This window comes from Eretmochelys imbricata, chromosome 9 (genome assembly GCF_965152235.1).
Source record: "Eretmochelys imbricata isolate rEreImb1 chromosome 9, rEreImb1.hap1, whole genome shotgun sequence".
Classification (NCBI taxonomy): Eukaryota; Metazoa; Chordata; order Testudines; family Cheloniidae; genus Eretmochelys; species Eretmochelys imbricata.
The window spans coordinates 86284635-86304029 of NC_135580.1; positions in this window are offsets into that span (position 1 = coordinate 86284635).

A 19395-nucleotide genomic window follows, 5' to 3' on the forward strand; every position below is an offset into this window, starting at 1 on the left:
AAGATTGTTACTTAAAGTACACATTGGCTCAGTCAACCAGTCTCCAAGATTTTAAAATAAACCCAAAGATATGGCTATTCAACAACAACAAAAAAGCAAGCAGATTCAGGGGAAAATGCAGCCTTTTTTCTCTGAAAATCTCCTTCTTCTATTTAGCTATAACTATCAACATTCAAGTTGGTTGAATGTTTAGGAGAAGATTTAAAAAAAATGATAAATCCCCCTTCAGATTTCTAAATAAATGGCCAAATTTTTCCAAAGTGCTGAACACCCAGAATCTCTGATGGAAGTCAATCAGTGCCCATCCATTTGGAAAATCTAGTCACTTATTCAGTAGCCTAAATGTGGATTTAGGTCCCCAGTTAAGGTCCCATTTGGTATTAAAATCATGTTTTAAAGACTTTTTAAAAGGAATATAGGGTTTTTTAGAATGCAGAATTTGGTCCCTGTGCTCTAGTAGTTTCATTATTTGTTCAGAGTCTGAAAAACTTTCACTTTCTTACTGGGTGACTTGCATGGATTGAAAGCATTATTTTCATTTGAAAAAATTTTGGGTCTTGATTATTTCCCCATTGGTAAATATTAGTTGTCGTTGTCCCCACCTTATGTCTGGATCATCCGCTGTATTATTGGAAGTATTTATAAAGCTCTGTTTTTTCTCAGCTACCTTTTCACACTGCTTCAAAGTCTTATCAGTACTCACTTTAGAGGGTACCTTTTGCCAAATGTTGACTATCAACTATCTGAGGAAAGGTAGTTGGTTTTAGTATAGTGTAATGTAACTACAGTACATTGAAAAGGGACTTACTTTACCTATATGAAATGATTTGCATTGCTTTTAAAGTCTTCTCAGATTAGGGGCAATAGATTTATTAATTGTAGTTCATAGGAATTGGGAAATATCCTTTTAAATAGTTTTGGAGTCCTAGAGAGGACCTCCCTATTTCCAATGGCAAAAGCAACTCAGGCCCAAATTTTTAAAGGTATTTAGGTGTTACTGCCCTCATCATTGCAACGCCTAAGTCTCATTTTAAAAAGGCATTTAGGCACTTAGGAGCCAAAATCCCAATATGTATATGTAGCTAGGTCTTGTTAAAACAGTTTTTTTGTTTCCCAACTGTGTCTATATGGCTTCCTCATATTCTTAATGCAGAAGGCAAAAACACTACTGTGCAGTATTAATACTGTTGTATTACTAATGTGCAGTATTAATAATGTTAAGGACCAAATTTTCAAAAGAGGTCACTAGATTTGTGTGCCCCAAAAATCCTATGTGCATGTGCAAATAGTATTCCTTCACCAAACTCTGTTTGTCTACCCATTTCTAATATACCCATTGCCATAGCTGGAGTTGGACCTTCCTAATTTAGATATACAGATGCCATGTACATGAATAAAACCTGAGGTTTGGGTCATGCAATCTGGGGCTTTTTTTTAAAAAAAAAAAAAAAAAAAAAGGCTCTGACACTAAGCCCAATAAGGTAAATGAAATGTTTAGATTTTGCTGAGACCACTATGAAAATCTGGCCAGCCACTGAATGTGTGAAATGTGTGAAACAAGGTAAATTCATGTTTGTGTGACTTTGTCTTAAATATTAATTTTGAACTGACTAATGATACCAAGGTGTGTATGCCAAGAAAATGCTATCATTGGATAGAAAACAGGTTGAGATTGGGATTGTAACTTTCCAGTGTTTGCATCTTTATTTGGTTTAATCCTGTGGTATTATTCTCAGGAATATTCTTTGTTAAATCATCTGAGGATGCTATTCATTCAGATTTATGCAGATACACTTACATGACAGAAATGACAAAGTATTTCCTCTTTCTTTCTAAAAGAAATATGTACAAGCACTAATTTAAATGAAAGTATGCCCAAAGATGGCTTTTGTTTAATAGTAAACAGTGGGTGGTGGGTGAGCTAATGGACTAACACTGCAGATGTTGATTTTCTTTTCTGTCCTAACGTCTTATATCCAGAAAAACAAGCTAGTGTGTTTGCTTCATTAACATTTGTTTTTCCTTCTCCATGATAATATGCTGTCTGTGCCTTGCTCAAAAATAGACAAAGATTAATGCAATGTTGACAGCAAAATCACCAAGGAAGGAAACTGCTGCACAAGATAAACTTTATAGGTCACGTTCCTCAAGTTTCACAAACCATCTGATGAGATGACTATTTATGTAATAAGGCATGACAGGGATTGTGATTATCATAAAATAATCAAACCTGGAGTATTTTAAGGTACAAAGCATAACCAAGTATGTTTAATTTCTCAGCAATGTCATCATCTGGTAACAACCAGACTCATCTGGCTTTCACAGGTACCCATTTCTGCCTAATTGAGAGAGAGAAAGATAGAGACCATTTTCCCCTATAAAAAAGGTATCAGAATTTAGAGCTGAAAAGATGAAAAGCACTTGCACACCTGAGCACTGTGATTTTCATTTTATAGTTAGTATCAGTAATAATAATAACAACCTATATTCCACTTCTGATACAGGAATAAAGACGGGATGATGTACTAAGGCAAAATTTATCTGCACTGATGGTGGAGGGTTCCTGAAGGTGCCAGCAGCAAGGGATAAAAATAAGTGTAATTTAAGATATAATCAGGGAAGTTCTGGGCTATGTTGTGCCATCAGTTTTTAAAAAATCATTAGGGATTTCTACTTAAACACTGATGGCACAAAATCTGATCCTCTTGTCTTAACTCATGGCCCATACTTAATATTTCAGAATCTCAGAAATGTGGACAATACTGCATATCATATTAGGTACTAGGTCGCTGCACAACAAATAGTAAATTGGGACTGGAATGGCAGACTTCATTCTGAATTCTCTTGCTGTTGTCAGTTTAAGTCTGACCGTTAGCTTTATTTTACCGTTCCATTGATATTTAACTGGTTTATCAAGGTAATGCAATATGCACCTCAAGAAGCATAGAATGGTCAAGCATAATATTTAACTTTCTCCTCATCCATCTCCATTTGTTTCGCAGTTATTCCTCTGAAAGTGTTGTGAGATGAGTCCAAATGTGCAAGACTGTTTTTCTGAGGTGAAGCAAGAAGCATGGACGCTGCCCTCTGTTTGTGGTTCTTTCAGACATAATATAAGCTCATCGGAACTGTTGTAATTCATAACATGTAGGAGCCACTTCCACTTCCATTGTATTCAATCCATAGGTACTTTGGATACAATTGACCAAATTCAGCGCTACCATTAGTCTGTGGGAATTGCACATGCATTTTTGAGAGCAGAATTTGGCCGGTGAAATAACTGATTCTTCTGCTAATATGGGAGCAGCTTGGATGATGTCGGTGGAAGTGACACTTCCAGGCATGTTGACAGGTTGTGCAGGATTTTCCAGATACAAAATTAATGGAACTCTTGCATTGTTCTCCTGCACGTGCATTTTAATAATCCACATTCTTCTAATTTAACAGCACCTTGTCTCCAGTGCATTATTTCCCCACCTCTAGAATTCTTCCACAATATTTTCCTTGTCATTATCCTTTCAATGTATATAATTATGAAACACATGCTATCCTTTACAGCAGGGGTGGGCAAACTATGGCCCAGGGGACACATCCAGCCCTTCAGACATGATGGTTCCAATACACAGGCCATATTGTGCTATCACTGTCTGATAGAATTCTTTGCCCAGGTGAATGGAGAGTTCTGATCAAATACTCATGGCAGCAGTTCCATCAGATTGTGGGGAGCACATCCCTAAAGATGGCTCAAAAATGGCAACCGAAGGATGTCTTTGAGACTAGTAACAGTTCATGGAACACCTTGGTGGTCACAACAGAGAATCTGCTTTTCACTGTTTTAGGTTTTTTTGGTAGGAGGTTCAGAATAGTTGATTTTTGTGTTTGTTGGTTAATACTAAGAGAGACAGAACCTTGGCTGGTGAAAATGATCATATTTCGACTGAAGTAAATGCAACTATGACTATTTACACCAGCTGAGAAGCTGTCCCAGAGTTTGCTAGTCCACATAATTTGTTTTTCAGGGTTTGTTTTTTCTGGGGCACTTTTAGGGAAGGAAAATTGTTTTAAATGTTCCAGTATGTTGTTAAATAGCATCTTTACCGTGTTAGAAGAAATCCAGCAAATTGAGCTGTTGATATAAAGTTAAAAGATATTTGCATGTACACACTTGCTGTCATCTCAAAGGTAAACTATAGTTAAAAATTATATCACTGATTAAACAGAAGACTGTCTCTGTGGATTTAGATTAATAAGGAAGACTTAATAAATACCTATATTAAGATCTCTATAATTATTAAATAATTTTTATAAAGGGTATTTTATTAATTTGTAAGAATGGAGTAGTAAATATGGAGGGCTACTTTTACTATGGTTGTCCATTCACACTTTTGTGCGTGATCAACATAGCTGTTACAGTAGGTACCAGTGGATAAGGCTGTGCCTTAAATTGACTGTCTCAGTAGAGAGGAAAAGGTTGAATTACCATAGTGGTTGACAACCCTATTACCTATACTGATGGCAATACTAAAACAGTGCTGTGGAGAACATTAGAGAATGATATCCGTCTGCTGCCTGCAGTGTCCAAGTGCTGTGTTTTAAATGGAGAACTTTAGCTTCTAGGACTGTGAATCGGATGTCTATTAGCATTATGTTTTTTAAAAGCACAAAAGAGCTTCAGATTTGTAACCCAAGACATTTTGAGATTCTGGGCCTGATTCTTCTTTCACAGAGGTATTGGGCTGTCTTGAAACTCCAGTGGCTTCTCTGATGTTACTATTAATTTGCACTTCTATAAGTGAGAGGAGAAGCAAGGCCTCTATATTTTCAAGGCCAGTTTAAAAATTCTAGCAGGACACGATCTTTCATCTTCAGTAGAGCCATAACTTTTCATCAAAGATTTGATCTGTGATGTTCAAGCCAAGAAGCTAAAGTTTCTGTGTTCACTACTGTTCAACCATTTGGCTCCCAAGAGCAGAGCAAACCCCCAGAATGCATGCAATATATTGCCTCTATTCGATGATCACAGGGAGCTGACTGCACTATGACTTTTAATTGAATGATATCTTCCTTCCGTTCTTCCTCTCTTTCTTTGTCCCCACCTGGATTTAGAAAATGAAAAAACCTTTACCTTGGCAACCTTGTGACAAAGGAGCCTACCTCAATTTGGAGAACAACGTACAAATGGGTCAACACATTTTGTTCAGGCACCTTTGTCAGGAATCATAAAGTGTATGAAGCATCTATTTGAGTTTTTATATTTGGCTGCATCTCATTCAATTAGTCTATCAAATTCCTCATTAAGTCCTTGAGCATTTAAAGCTACATGATTAAAATACCATTACGTTTGGTGAAAGGAGAAAAAAAAACCTCTTTAAAGTGCTCTGTATCATAAAAATAAAATCCCATCAGGAACTGATATTGCATTAGCATTTATTACTATTAAAACACATTGGAAGTGTGGAGACTAAAAAACATTTCAATTTTAAATATAAAGTCCAAGAATGAATTGAGACTGCAAATCTGCAGCTGAGTCCTTTAATTTCATATGACTAATAGGTAAACTCAGAAATATTGGATTGGATATAGAAATTTCAAATGGGCTGCAAATTTTAAATGTCTGTCTACAGATTTCACAAAGATACTGATCTCCTATTTTCACACAGTGCCTCAATGATAATGACAATAATAATGATTTGAATTCTGTACATAGCACTGTTCTCATTTACCCCAAACTTGGTTACATAAGTAGTATACAAATCTCTAAATCCAACATTAAAAGGGCAAGACTGTTCTAAGAACTTGAAGCACTGCTACACAACAGTTTGACAGGACAGTGAAGAAAAGTGTTGCAACCATTTGAATCTACAATGGGAATTAAACATATTATATAAACTGAAATTTGAAAAGGACACCCGGCCCGGGTCTTGTGAAAAGTGTCATGGAATGTCAAAGTTATGCAGTCTAGATGTTGCCCAGTTATCTATTGGCTATCCATAGGATAGGCATTCTCCAACGGAGACTAAGCGCAAGAAAGACTCCCATTGACGTCAGTGAGTTTTGGATCAGGCCTTTAATCGCATAATTCTGTGCAGTAGCCAAGCAATAAATCTAAAGTGGTAATACCTTGCACTTGTCATATTGTATATTTACAAAGCACTACAAGAATATTAAATAATTTAGTAGATACTGAAACTGAGACACAAAGATATTAACTGGTTTCTCCTAGTCTACAGAGTTAAATCAAATTTGGGTTTGACAATGAACCATTGATAACTACTCTTTTAATGCAGTCTTTCAACCAGTTGTGCACCCACTGCATAGCAATTTTATCTATACCACATTTCCCTAGTTTGCTTGTGAGAAGGGTCATGTGGAACTGTGCTAAAAATCTTACTAAAATTCAGATATGTCATTATCATTTTGGGGATCACTCAGAGCAATACGGGGTTCTGTCACTGCCTGCCTTGTAATTTTGGGTGTCTTAATACTATGCTGCTATGGTTCAGTGCTCTCACATCAGTAACCAGCCTATAACCACCCTGTCTTCCACCAGGCTAGTTTCTTCTTTTAGCGTGACCTCAACAATCCCTTCTGGTCCCAAGTCCCCCAAATTCATTTCCCCAAGTTTTTAACTACCAGACACTCAGACTTTTCCCCTCTGGTTCATCACCCCTGAAGGTGTGAAATCTTTCCCCAGTTATCAGTTTACATTGGGACATACACTCCACACAATTTGCACAACAGAGTCCTGCTTGAGGTAAAAATAAACAAAATGTTTATTGAATAGAAATATAGATTCAAAGATAGAGTAGTAAAGCAAAGCAAACACATGCAAGTTACATAGAAAATAAACATAAAGACGCAATGTCAGGCTTTACACTTCTTCGTTAGCTAAATTCCCTTTTCTGATACAAGTTATCTATTGCCTCTGAACAGTTTCCCAGCATACCTGCTGTCCTAGAGGGGATCCAGTGCTCCACAGACAGCACCCCGCTTAGATGCTGTCCCTCAGTTTCTGGATAGTCTTCAATTCAAATCCCTTTCCTTTTTAATAGGAAGTGCAGTTTTTTTTTTCCTTTTTCTCACACTATGGTAATTCACGGTTACACAGAGTTTATACTCACTCCTTCCTTAGTTTTCCAAGATTGGGGTTGTCTTTTCAGTTTCAATGTTTTTCCATTAATTTTAATGGTCTACCACTGTCTTTCCCTAGGTTGTACAATGCTAGGTGCTTGCAGTTAGTTTCCTGTAAACAACTAGCCTGGGATGTGACCCTCCCTGCATGATTACTTCACCACCTCTTGTGAAGTGATGCTGCAGTTGCTTCCTAGTTACAGTTACAATGTTCTACACATATACACATGCATACATTCATAACCATAACAGACCTCCTAATGACCAACAAGTTAAGAACATTACAAGCTTTCATAAAAGATCCTACCTGACATATATTTATAAGCAAAAACATTGTGTACAACCAGTTAATTCAGGGGGTTCATACCCTGTATTCTCCCTTTGGGGTATCTGGAGCTTGCTTGTCACAGTCACCTTTATTACTTCCCCCCAGTCCACTAGGCCAGTAATCTTCTTAAAGAAGGAAATTACATGGATTTTGGCACAATTTGTTTTTGACAAATCCACATTGGCTATTACTTATTACTAGGACTACATTTTTATCATAGACATTTTTAATAAATTACATGGCAGAGGTGCAGGAAAATAATTATGTCATGGAAAGGAAGGAGGAAGAGTTCAGGGGCGGCTGGAGAGCAAGCACACACCACACTCACGCCACAGCAGAGGTGGATATCTCCTGGGGCTGTTGCAACCTGGCCCATGCGGTCACAGTGCCACACAAGTTTGGCATGTTCACTCCTCTGTCTCGATTTTTAGAGGAACAGACTCGCCAAACCTGAGTGTTGCTGCAACCTTGTGGGCCAGGTCACAATGCCCAGAACTGGGAGCCAGGCCCAGCCCTGCTGTCCAAGAGCCACTGCTGCAGCGGTCACGGACTTCACTCAACTTCACAATTCTTGTGAACACTGTGACTTCTGCACCAAAATCCCAGTATCATTCCAGATATTGAAGTTAGGCTGGCCGGTCTATAATTCCCCAGGTCCTCTTTGTTCCCCTTTTTAAAGGTGGATACTACATTTGCCGTTCGGTCATCTGGGACCTCACTCATCCTCCATGAGTTCTTGAAGATAATCAGTAATGGTTCTGAGATTGCTTCAGCTAGTTCTGTAAGTACCCTTAGATGAACTTCATCAGGCCCTGCCAACTTGAATACATCTAATTTAGCTAAATATTCTGTAACCTGCTCTTTCCCTATTCTGGCTTGTGTTCCTTTCCCCCGTTGTAAATATTAATTGTGTTATGTGTCTGGTCGCAATTTACCTTTTTAATGAAGACTGAAGCAAAATAGGCATTAAGCACTTCAGCGTTCCTTATGTCATCCTTTATTAGCTCTTCTTCTCTGATAAGCAGTGTACTTATACTTCCCTTTGTCTTTCACTTGCTCCTAGTGTACTTACAGAACCTCTTCTTATTGCCTTTTCTGTCCCCTTGCTAGGTGTATCTCATTTTGTGTCTTAGCCGTTCTGATTTTGTCCCCATATGTTTGTGCTATTCTTTTGTACTCCTTCTTAGCAATTTGTCTGTGTTTCCAGTTTTTGTAGGATTCCCTTTTGATTTTAAGGTCATTAAAATGCTCCAGATAGAGCCATATTGACCTCCTATGATTCTTCCTAGCTTCCCTTCTCAGCAGGATAGTTTGCAGTTGTGCCTTTAACATTGTCTTCTTGAGAAACTGTCTGCTCTCCTGAACTCCTTTTTCGCTTAGATTTTCTTATCATGGGAGCTTAAGACTGCTTTTTGAAGTCTGTTGTCCCTATTCTACTGCTCTTATTCCGTCCTTTCCTTAGAATCATGAAATCATCATTTCAAGTTCACTTTCCCCCAAATTGCCTTCCACCTTCAGATTTGTAATCAATTCCTCCCTGTTAGAATCAAGTCTAAAATGGCTGTCCCGCTTGTTACTACTTCCACCTTCTGAAACAAAAAGTTGTCCCCAGCATATTCCAAGAACTTTTTAAACATTTTGTGTTTTGCTGTACTACTTTTCCAAAAGATGTCTGGGTAGTTAAAATCCCTCATTACTAGCAGATCTTGTATTTTGCATATTTCTATTATTTGTTCTAGGAATACCTCATCCACCTTCTCCTCCTGATTTGGTAGTCTACAGTAGACCCCATCATGTCCCCCGCCACCCACATTTTATCTTCAGCTGTCTGCCTCCCATTTCTTTCTGGACCTCAGAGAACTGTATATTTCTTGATGTACAATGCAACACCACCTTCCTCTTCACCCTTCCTGTCCTTCCCAAAATAAGCTATCCCCTCTGTCCCAATATTCCAATTATGAGATATATCCAGTGATGAGCTACAAAAAGCTGAAGAACCGGTTCCTTCAGTTGCTCCGGGTTTTCAGTGGCACTTCGGCGGCAGGTCCCTCACTCGCTCCAGGTTTTCGGCAACACTGCCACCGAAGTGCTGCCGAAGACCCGGAGCGAGTGAAGGGCCCGCCACCAAAGTGCCACCGAAGACACCCGGAGCACCGCTGGATGAGTAAAAATTAACAACGGATTCTCAGGGGAGCCTCCCCAGCCAACAGCTCAGGCAGGCCGGAGTTTGCCCACCCCTTTAACAACCGGTTCTAAACCGGCTTCAAAATTTAACAACCGGTTCGCACAAACCAGTGCAAACCGGCTCCAGCTCACCACTGGATACATCCCACCAAGTCTCAGTGATGCCAAGTAAGTCATAACTTTTGCTTATGTACGAATACTTCCAGTTCTTCCTGTTTATTCCCCATACTCCTTGCGTTTGTGTATAAACATCTAAGACATTAAACAAATCCCCACACTGTTTTCCCTCTTGATGATCCTGTGGCCCTGTTGGAACTTTCCATTCTTCCCTCCATCACTCAACATCTCTTTGTTAAGGTTATCTTTTTTTTAATACTTTAGCCCTTTGTCACCTGCTCCCTGTGAACCTAGTTTAAAGCCCTCCGTATTAGGTTGGTATGTGAAGATGCTTTCTTACAAATGTCAAACGCAGGGAGGGAAGAGGAGGGGGTCATTAATAGCTCTTATATACTGCTATTTATCAGTAGATCTCATGAAATAGTCAACTATATTAATATACTTATTTCCTCAGTACAGTGGTGATAGTTACTCTATAAATAAATAGATTAAATAGAGTAAGTTGAATTAGAACTCATGAATGCCTGTTCTCCAGCCTTTTGCTCAGTCTCTTATTCATTGTTGACTCTACTAACCCTCAGTTTGATATTCTCTTTGGTTATAACACAGATGAAATATATAGGAATAAGGAACACTGTTCTTGCCTCTATAATCTCTCAAACAGACAATATTTCAGACCTGGAATAGTGTATGTAGCACCATATCTTTCACATGGTGTGAGTTTCCTTTATAAATATCTGGGTTTTTTTCCCCCTCAAAACACTGAATGGTTCGTCATCAGAAATTACATAAAAAATTATATTCTGGGTTTGCATAGAATAAATTGCGGCAAAATTTAATTGCTTTTCTTTTCACTTTTTACTGCCTATTTAAAAAATAATTGCATCCTAGGATTTACACGACTTGGTTCTCTTGCATTTATAGCTAATTATCTATTTTTGATTAATACATCATATTTTAGAATCATACTCTTAGAATATCTGATTGTGATTTATTTTCCAGGTTATTGCTGTACTTTTCAACCTAAGGGATTGGCTTACAGTTACTGATGTTAATAGACTTTGATGACGGGTATTATGGTTCAAAATAAATTACTGTATTATAGTCAGCTGGTTAGCTTTAATATTGGATTTGGTACCACAATATACCTTTTTAAATTAAAAAAAAAAAGGTGAATTTTGTACTCATAAAAGCCATCGGAAAGGAACAAGTTTAGGGTCTGATGTAAAGTCCATTAAATAAATGGAAAGACTCTGAATGACTTCAATGATATTAGAATCGTGCCTATAGTATAGATTGGTGCTAAACAAGCTGGCCCATAACGTCGTGAACTTTGCTGCTATTCTAGACCTGGATTTCTCTTGAAACAATCAGCTGGGGTGAGTAGTTTGGAAATGTTGTGAAACTGAGAAAGGGACTAAAATGAGACTAACCAGATTATTTTCATGTGACCTCCAGAGATTGAAAACCAGTGCACCAACACACTGTTAATCTCTAAAATTGTTTCATCATTTTTTAATAAAAACAATTTAGTGGGTTTAGTGTTTATACAAATAAGTTCATATAACTATCTACAATCAGGTGTAGAAGAAATTTCTTGTAATATTTTTGCAATGTATCTGTCTTGACTTGCTATTTGAGTCTTTGAGCCTAATTTATCAACTAGACCAAATTATGCAGTAGGTTTATAATGTGCCCAATTTGTTTTCATCTTATCTTCCATTAACTGTTTTTCACCTGTGACCCAATGAGATTTTAACTCAGATTTCCAGAGAAAGTGCATTAAACTAGTCTATAATTCTCCCATAAAGTCGACAATAAAAAGGGAATGGGATTATGGATGAAATTCAGCCCTGATGCAGCACAGCTGACTTGCCTGGAATTGTGCTAGCTAAGACAAAGACTAAATTTGGTCCTATTGCTTTAATAAAAAATCTACATAAAACTAGCATAATCAAAAATACTGACGCTAGCGTTAAACTGGTACACTACTTTGATAGTCTTAGCAGAGAACTGAACAGGCCATGAAGTCTGCATTTCATTCTTGCCTCTGGAGATGGTTATTTCAGGTCAAAGGTAGGGTGCTTTGGAAGGATTTACAAAGCCTTCTGTAGCTACCATTCTGTATCTGTCTTATTAATACACTGAATACTTCAGTCTCTAGAGCTATGCATCAATCAGGCACATTTCCCTGTCAAGAAGATCACATTAACAAAGTAGAAGTGGCTACATGTTTTCCAGGATGATTATGTAATGTTTTAAGTTTTTAGCCCTTCTTACCTCATCTAGATACCTGTAGTACTTACATGACCCCTATTACCATAGTTTGAGAAGCACCTTACAATCTTTCATGACTTTAGTGTCATAACACCCCCATGAGATAGGGTGGTACCATTATTCACATTTTACAGATAGGGTGCTGAGGGACCTAGACACTTAGAAGTGTTTGAAAAACCCATCCTAAAGAGTCACCTGCCTAACTTCCATTTAAGTCTATGAGAGTTAGGCACCTAAGTCACTCAGGGTATAATTTTCAAAAGTCGCCTGTGTGACTTGCCCAAGGTCACACAAAGTCTGTGGTGGAATAGGGATTTGAACTCCCAAGCTCCAGGCTAGCACCCTGACCACTGGACCATTCTTCCTCTCCTGGACCCTCCTTGCTTCCCTGTTCTTCTTTCCCTCTTGGATCCATCTACTTGAATTAAACCTTCCCCATGTTCAGGAGCTTGTTGAGCAGCGAGGGTGAGACAATTCAAATAAATTAAAAGGCAGTGCAAACTCTTCCCTAGAATCTGAAGCAAACCCAAGCTGAATCTTAGTGAAGTTCCCAACACTTTGTTTCTTATTTTTCATTACCGCCTCTTCACTTCCAGATTCCAGCTGACAAGTTAAAATTCTACAGGAAAGTCTGTCCTCATGCTATTTTTGACTTGACTAGAAGCACTAGAAATCTTTTGAGAGAGCCTTTTCCCCAGGAGATTTCCAGCCCAATTTTGCACATGCAGGTTGTCCAGATAAGCTTTAAAGAGGCATCAATATTCATGGGTGCTTATCCAAAATGAACTTTTGAGCCTTTTGAGAGTCTCTCATCACAACTTGCAAGCTTTATATTTCAAGCATACTTGCTGCCTCGCAGGTGACACTTTTTTACAATTCTTCAAGTACTTATGCTGCTATCAGTGGGGTAGTTTGGTAAATTGCTAACCATTACTAAGTATTTACTCTTGAAGGATCATTTTAACCTCTAGGTAGGACCCATTTAATAGAAAAAAGACTTTCTGCCAAGAAATATGGCTGATTTCTATGAATGTCATCAAAGTGCTTCTTGCTGAGCTAAAAGTTATTACTGTATATAAAAATAATTGTGTCAGCGTGTATGTAGGTGGTGAATTAAACAACAAACCAAAGATTTAAGAAAGGCTTGGGCTTTTGTAATACCTTTCTGAAACATGAGAAGTGTTACTTCTGAATGACCAAAGAACGCTTCAGATATTTCCGAATTTTAAAAAAAGTTTTCAGCACTTGCAGGTATTACTTAGGCTCCCAGACATGGTCATTACAGATGTTGCAGGTTAAACAAATAATGTTGTTTTGCTGTAGAATTAAAGGTTTCAGACTATACAAAGGCCAAATATTTCAGAAAAGGACAAATTCCAGAATTAAGCAGGTAATTAAAAAGCCTGTAGGAAGTTAGATTTGCCTTTGGCTCCTTCAGTTTTTCCATTAGGACTCTCCTCTCTCATAAATCTTACAAACCAGTACAAGGATTTATATTCTCATCTAGATTTAACCACTTATGGCCTGATTTTCAGAGATGCTGACGGTGCACAGTTCCAGTTTAAGTCAACGAGAGAGCTCCAGTTGTTCAGAACTTCTGAAACACAAGCTCCAAGAATGTTGTTGTGAGGACCTGGGAATTATGTGCCTCTCTGAAAGCCTCTGAGAGTAGAACTGGTCAACATTTTTTTTTCAAAATGCTTTTTAATGAAAAATTTCCTTTAGTCAAAATAGAAATTTTCACAGGAAGTGTCCATTTTTCAATGAAATGTTCTAGGTTTTTAGTAACTAAAAACTGAAAACTTCTACTGGTTAAGTGGAAATTTCCAATAAAAGCAGTTTTTGTGGAAAACTGAAAAATTCTGTTGAAAAAATATGTTGAAAATAAATAATGTCTTTCTTTTCAGGGGGAAACATAAACATTTTAGATCCTGCTCTGTCTGAAAAGCTTGAGAGAGTTTGGATTTCTCCTACTCTGGACAAACTTTTTCTTACTTGCAAGACAAATTGCAGGAATTTGTTGTCACTTAGACACCACTTCTAAGTGTTTCTGTAGAAACTCCCTAATGCTGGCAAGGTTTTTGTATTATTAGTTTTGATTTTATATAACAGTTACATTACTTAATCAGAACTATTGGCATAAAAAAGTGTTAATTTAGTGCATGCAGATAGCAATCCAAACAGTGGTGGGTGAAATTCTGTGGCCTGTGTTGTGCAGGAGGTCAGACTAGATGATCATAATGGTCCCTTCTGACCTAAATATCTATGAATAAGAATGAGAAAACACAAAACATGATTCTTAATTTTGTGTCTTTTTTCTATTAATATTCAAATGGGCATGTATATTACTATATATGCAGTAGTTTCCTTTCAAAATTTTATTAGGTTTATGAGCAGTTCTTAAAATTTAGATTGTTTTAGTTTGTGAGATCTGGAAATTTGAAGCTGTTGGACCTTTTAACGTATTTTTTGTTATTTGCTAATGCACCTTTTTTCTTCTAAAGTGTTGCATATGTGCAATGTGATGGAAGCACTTTCATTCCTATTGTTTCTCAATAAAAATGCTACTGAACAGAGTCGGACAGGGGAGAGAAATTGTTGAGTATAGCTACCTGATGATTTGCCTTGCTAACCTACTGGGTATGACTCTATGTTCCACTATTTCCCAGCTGACCTATTGGCCCCTTGAAGCTAATGACAACTGGCATAATTTACAGTATCCTTTGGCTCTGTTAATGAAATTGCTTTCATGGGTAGGAACACATAATCAAAATATCACTCAGTATGTCCATACATGTTTGTTTTCATATTAACAAGGCAAAACATTAATAATGGTGCTGGGAGGTCCCCTACTGGTAGTTGGCCCCAAATTACCACCTCTTGTCTTGGGGTGGAGACTCATCCTATAGCCTGTGGGGAGGCAGGATGTCCCCCAGGAATCACTCCAACACCTTCATCAGTAAAAAATCAATTAGTTTGATCAGCAAACAAACAACCCCAGTGCCTTTTCAGCAGCAATCCCTTCATCACCAGCCAGGGACCTCCCTCCTTTGGGGCTCTGTCTGATTCTCATGTGTGATACAAATTCTCAGGAGCTTTGCAGTTAAAGTGCTGCCTTGTCTGTATGCCAGCCCAGAGCTCAGATTCTGCATCTGCTATTGCCCAGTGCAGCAGCAGCAGCTTCACCTGTGCCTCTAACAGCCCACGCATTTCCTTCTCCAGTCATAGGAGAGCTGGCAGCAGGGGCAGATTTCCTGCCAACCAGAGCTCTGAGAATACACAGAGGCCAGATGTTTGCTCATTCCACTCCCCCTCACCAATCAAGGCTCTGGTGGGAGAGGCAGCTCTCACAGATTTCCTGCTGCTCTGAGGAGTGGGACTCTGTGGGATATTGCAAAATCTTCCACTAGGACTCAGAACACATTCCAACCAGGGAAAGCCCAGATCTAGGAAGTTTTGCAGAGCTGGATGTCTGGCTTTAGGAGTCTAGTGTCATGACCTATGTCTTCTCAGTCAATCAGCACAATCTACTTTCATACTTTTCCACTGATTTTTTTCCCTTCAGTTTTTAAGTAACTTTAATCAAAGAACTACTCCTGGTATGCCAGACAAGCTTTACTCTGGTACCCTCAACAGTTCCTGCAAAATTTACACTTTATTTAATTAAGTTTCTGGCACTTATGTTTGCAAAGATGGCCTTCCAAATTAAACTGATGCTGAATTGTCTGATTGTATCTTAAGAGAGGTGTGCATTAGACCATTCACACCACAGGAACGTTAACACTGGTGCCAGACTGTCAGCATGAAAAACTATTTCATTGTCAATAGTTGTAGCAAAAACATCCAACTACTCCATGATCATGGGTGAAAGAACCTTCCTCCCAAAGGATCTGCTTCTTTAGCCTTTTCCTGCCAGAAGAAAGCAAGAGAGTAATGCTACCATTATTCATGAAGAGACAGGAAGAGAATGAGGAGAACAACAAAAAATTGAGGAAACCTAAACTGGTGTTTGCAGTGTCCTATTCACTTTAAAGAGAATCTGCAATACTGCATTTCTGCCACCCAGTGTGTGGTTGTTGGTCAGCTTCCAGGCTTGCTCACAGGACTCCAAGATGGCATCTCCTAGCATGAGTAAACACTGGCTTCACCTCAGGGGAATCGCTTACACTGGCAATTGTTCAGTTTTTAGAAGGTTACTTCGGTAAGGTAAGAGCATTTATTTCTGTAGCATTAGGGGTAGGAATTTGGAGGGGGACAGTTCCATGGTTCCTTCTCTGGCTCTCCCTTGGGTTCCAGGCTGAATCCTTTTGGGGAAGCGAGGTGAGACAGTTAGGCTAGATTTATGGTTTAACCTTTTCAGTGAACTTTAGGACACTCTCTTCCTCAGGCATACTGCTCTGTCAGCCTGTATGTATTACAGAGGTTCTCTCGGAAGGCCAAATATCAGTATCTGTTGTATATTTTCAAAGGTTATTTTATATAGTAGGAAAATCAGACTCTTTGTAATAGAAACTACTCTGCTATATATGTTTTTACAATGTCTTTCAGCTCTACTCTGTAAAAACAAGCCTCATTGCAAAATGTCCCATTATCTAATCCACAATTTGGCCCACAGAATAATCCCTCTGGCTTTCTGTAAATGTGCAGCTCTGGAGTATACAATATTAGCCTCTGTGGAATTTATAGTCACATTTCTTACAGAGGAAAACGACACATTTCAGTCCAGATCATTTAAAATACCATGTACTAAACTATGAAATTACCAAAAAGGTGCTACCCACATTAGGATTAGTATTTGGCCTATGTGAGTTGTAAAATGTTCAAACACAAAATATGTATGTGAGGGTATATTTATATAAAATAGAAGTGAACTTTTTGGTGAAGGGACTGACTTTTTGTTCTGTGTTTGCGCTTAGCACAAGGAGGTCCTGGTCCATGACTGGGACTGTGAGGTATCACCATTCAAATAAAAATAGGCCAAATTAATGATTGGCCCAAGATATGATATTCTCATCTGGATTTGGCAATTTTCTAAAGCCCCACTCCTACAAATACTAAAAATATCTGAGTAACTTTATACCTGTAAATAATCCCATTGACTTTAGGATTTTGCCTTGAGTTCAGATCTAGGTGTTCCCAAAGTTCGGAGTGGGATTCTTGGGATCTGAGGGTTTGATTCAGGCCTGCATCCAGTTTATAGATAAACCTTGACTTTTCTGAAGGAATATCAAGAATTTGTAGAAAATTTGGATTCTTCAAAAATGAATTTCATTTTGGATTCAAGCTTTTGATACAATTCAGATAACACAGACATATGGGGTTTAGAAAACTGGGGTTTATTTGTATGTGCAATTCCCTGATTAGAATCTCGCAGTGATAGTTGAATGGCTGCAGGTTGAAAATCCAAAATATTTGTGTGTATGTTTACATAGATTGTGACTTAAAGACCATCCTGCACATAGGAAAGCTGGCTGTCTTGGCATCTAGAATCAGAGAGAAAAAGAGATGTGTTATCATTTAGCAAGCCTCAATAGCTTTAAACGCTTCCTGTAGCGTCCAGACTATTCCAGTGGAGAATCCTTGCTCTGTCACTTCACAGTTGTTGGCCCTTTATTCGCTCTTTCTCTGTTATGGAATTAAAGGAAGAAAAATGCTCATCTTGTTATCTCTATACCTAAAAGTATAAACTGAATGCACAGCTGTGCTTTGGGATGAATGCATTATGGATTCACAGTAGTTATCACATCCCTCGCAATTAGATTTTTTTTTAAAATCGGTTATACTTCTCTGACAGGTTGGCAATTCACTTACTATAGTCTAGCGTATTGCCTGGTTCAAAGTTAACCTTCATCAGTACCCACAGGCGCATTCTATTACTTGCATGTTAAAAGCTCATCAGGGTGCCACCAAGCATTGTTGTCCTTCCCTCATACATTTTGAAAATGCCACGAGCTTCCTTTGCCATAGCTACTGGCTGGCTGTGCCCACTGTACTGTCATAGTATCATTCCCTTTCCTTCCCAGTGCCTATTTAGCTGAGTTTTCAAAGCGTCTTGTAAATCTCTACTCTCTGTCTTCCCCCCATTTTTTTTTTTAACAGCTGTACTAATGCCGCACTCAGGCTAAGCCACTTTTCTGGTCAAACATTCATATGGCAGAAAATGGTTCATAGAAAAGTGATGCCTGTGTAGTGTGGCTGGTAAACAAATTGAAAAGGGTACAGTATGTTTAGGAATTACTCTCGTGTATGGAATGCACAGAAAAGCAATAGGACAAACGGATGATGCACTTGTTCCTTAAAAGTGCCATTTTTTAATATATAGATTTTTATTTCCTGAAGTAACACTGGAAAGCATGTAGATGTGTTTGTACTTACCAAATAAAGACTAACATTTTTTTCTCATTGCAATAACGCGATTTAAAAAATAACAAAAAACCGTGCTGATTTGCAAGTCCTCTGAGCAATGTTGCAGTGATCCTGGTAACATGTATCAGAGTTTTCAGGGTAATTGAGCCTTGGTGGAGCATAGACATGGAAATAAATTGGATATCTGCCAGCAGCCATTTCTTAACTGTAAGAGCTATTTGTGGTTTTGGAAAGTTCTATATATACACAATAGCAAATTCTGTCACACTGATAAACTTCTGGTTAATAATCCAGGCAGCTTTACCTTCACACAGAATTATAAAAACCAGAATTCTATACAAAACATGTTTAGATGCATTCCAAGAGGATTAAAAATTGAATATTAACATTGACTCATGATTCCATGTTTGGGGTTTACTACTAATAAAGCTCTGTAAGCGCATAGATGTTGCTATGCTGCTTTGTTTCAATTTTTTCTTAGGTTTCTCTCATTTCTCTATTTTCATCAGGGAAGAATGGACCTTCTGGTTAAGGTACAGGTCTGGGACTGAGGAAGAGTGGGATATTACTCCTACCTACCTCTCAGGGATGTAAGGATGAAAATGGAAACCCACCAAAATTGCTGCTAAAACTATTAGCTGCATTTCTCACAGTTGATCATGAGGTGTTATTAAGCCCACAGATGTGGAATGAGTGAACACAGACTTACATTGTGCTGACTCCCGTTTGTGTCTAATGCAACTGTGGACACTCACTCATTCACAGTCACATTAGATTGTAACAGATAGAAACCCTCATGCTCTTAGGCACTGACTTCCATGAACCATTTTCTTAGAAAAGTTAGAAAGAAACATCAATTAAACATTTGGTACTGACCACTCTGAGATAGGATGCTGAAATAGATGGGTCTCTGGTCAGTTCTGGTATGACATTTCCTGTGTTTCTGTCCTTCATCTTAGACAGATTGCAAAGATAGTGGTGGGTAACATCTC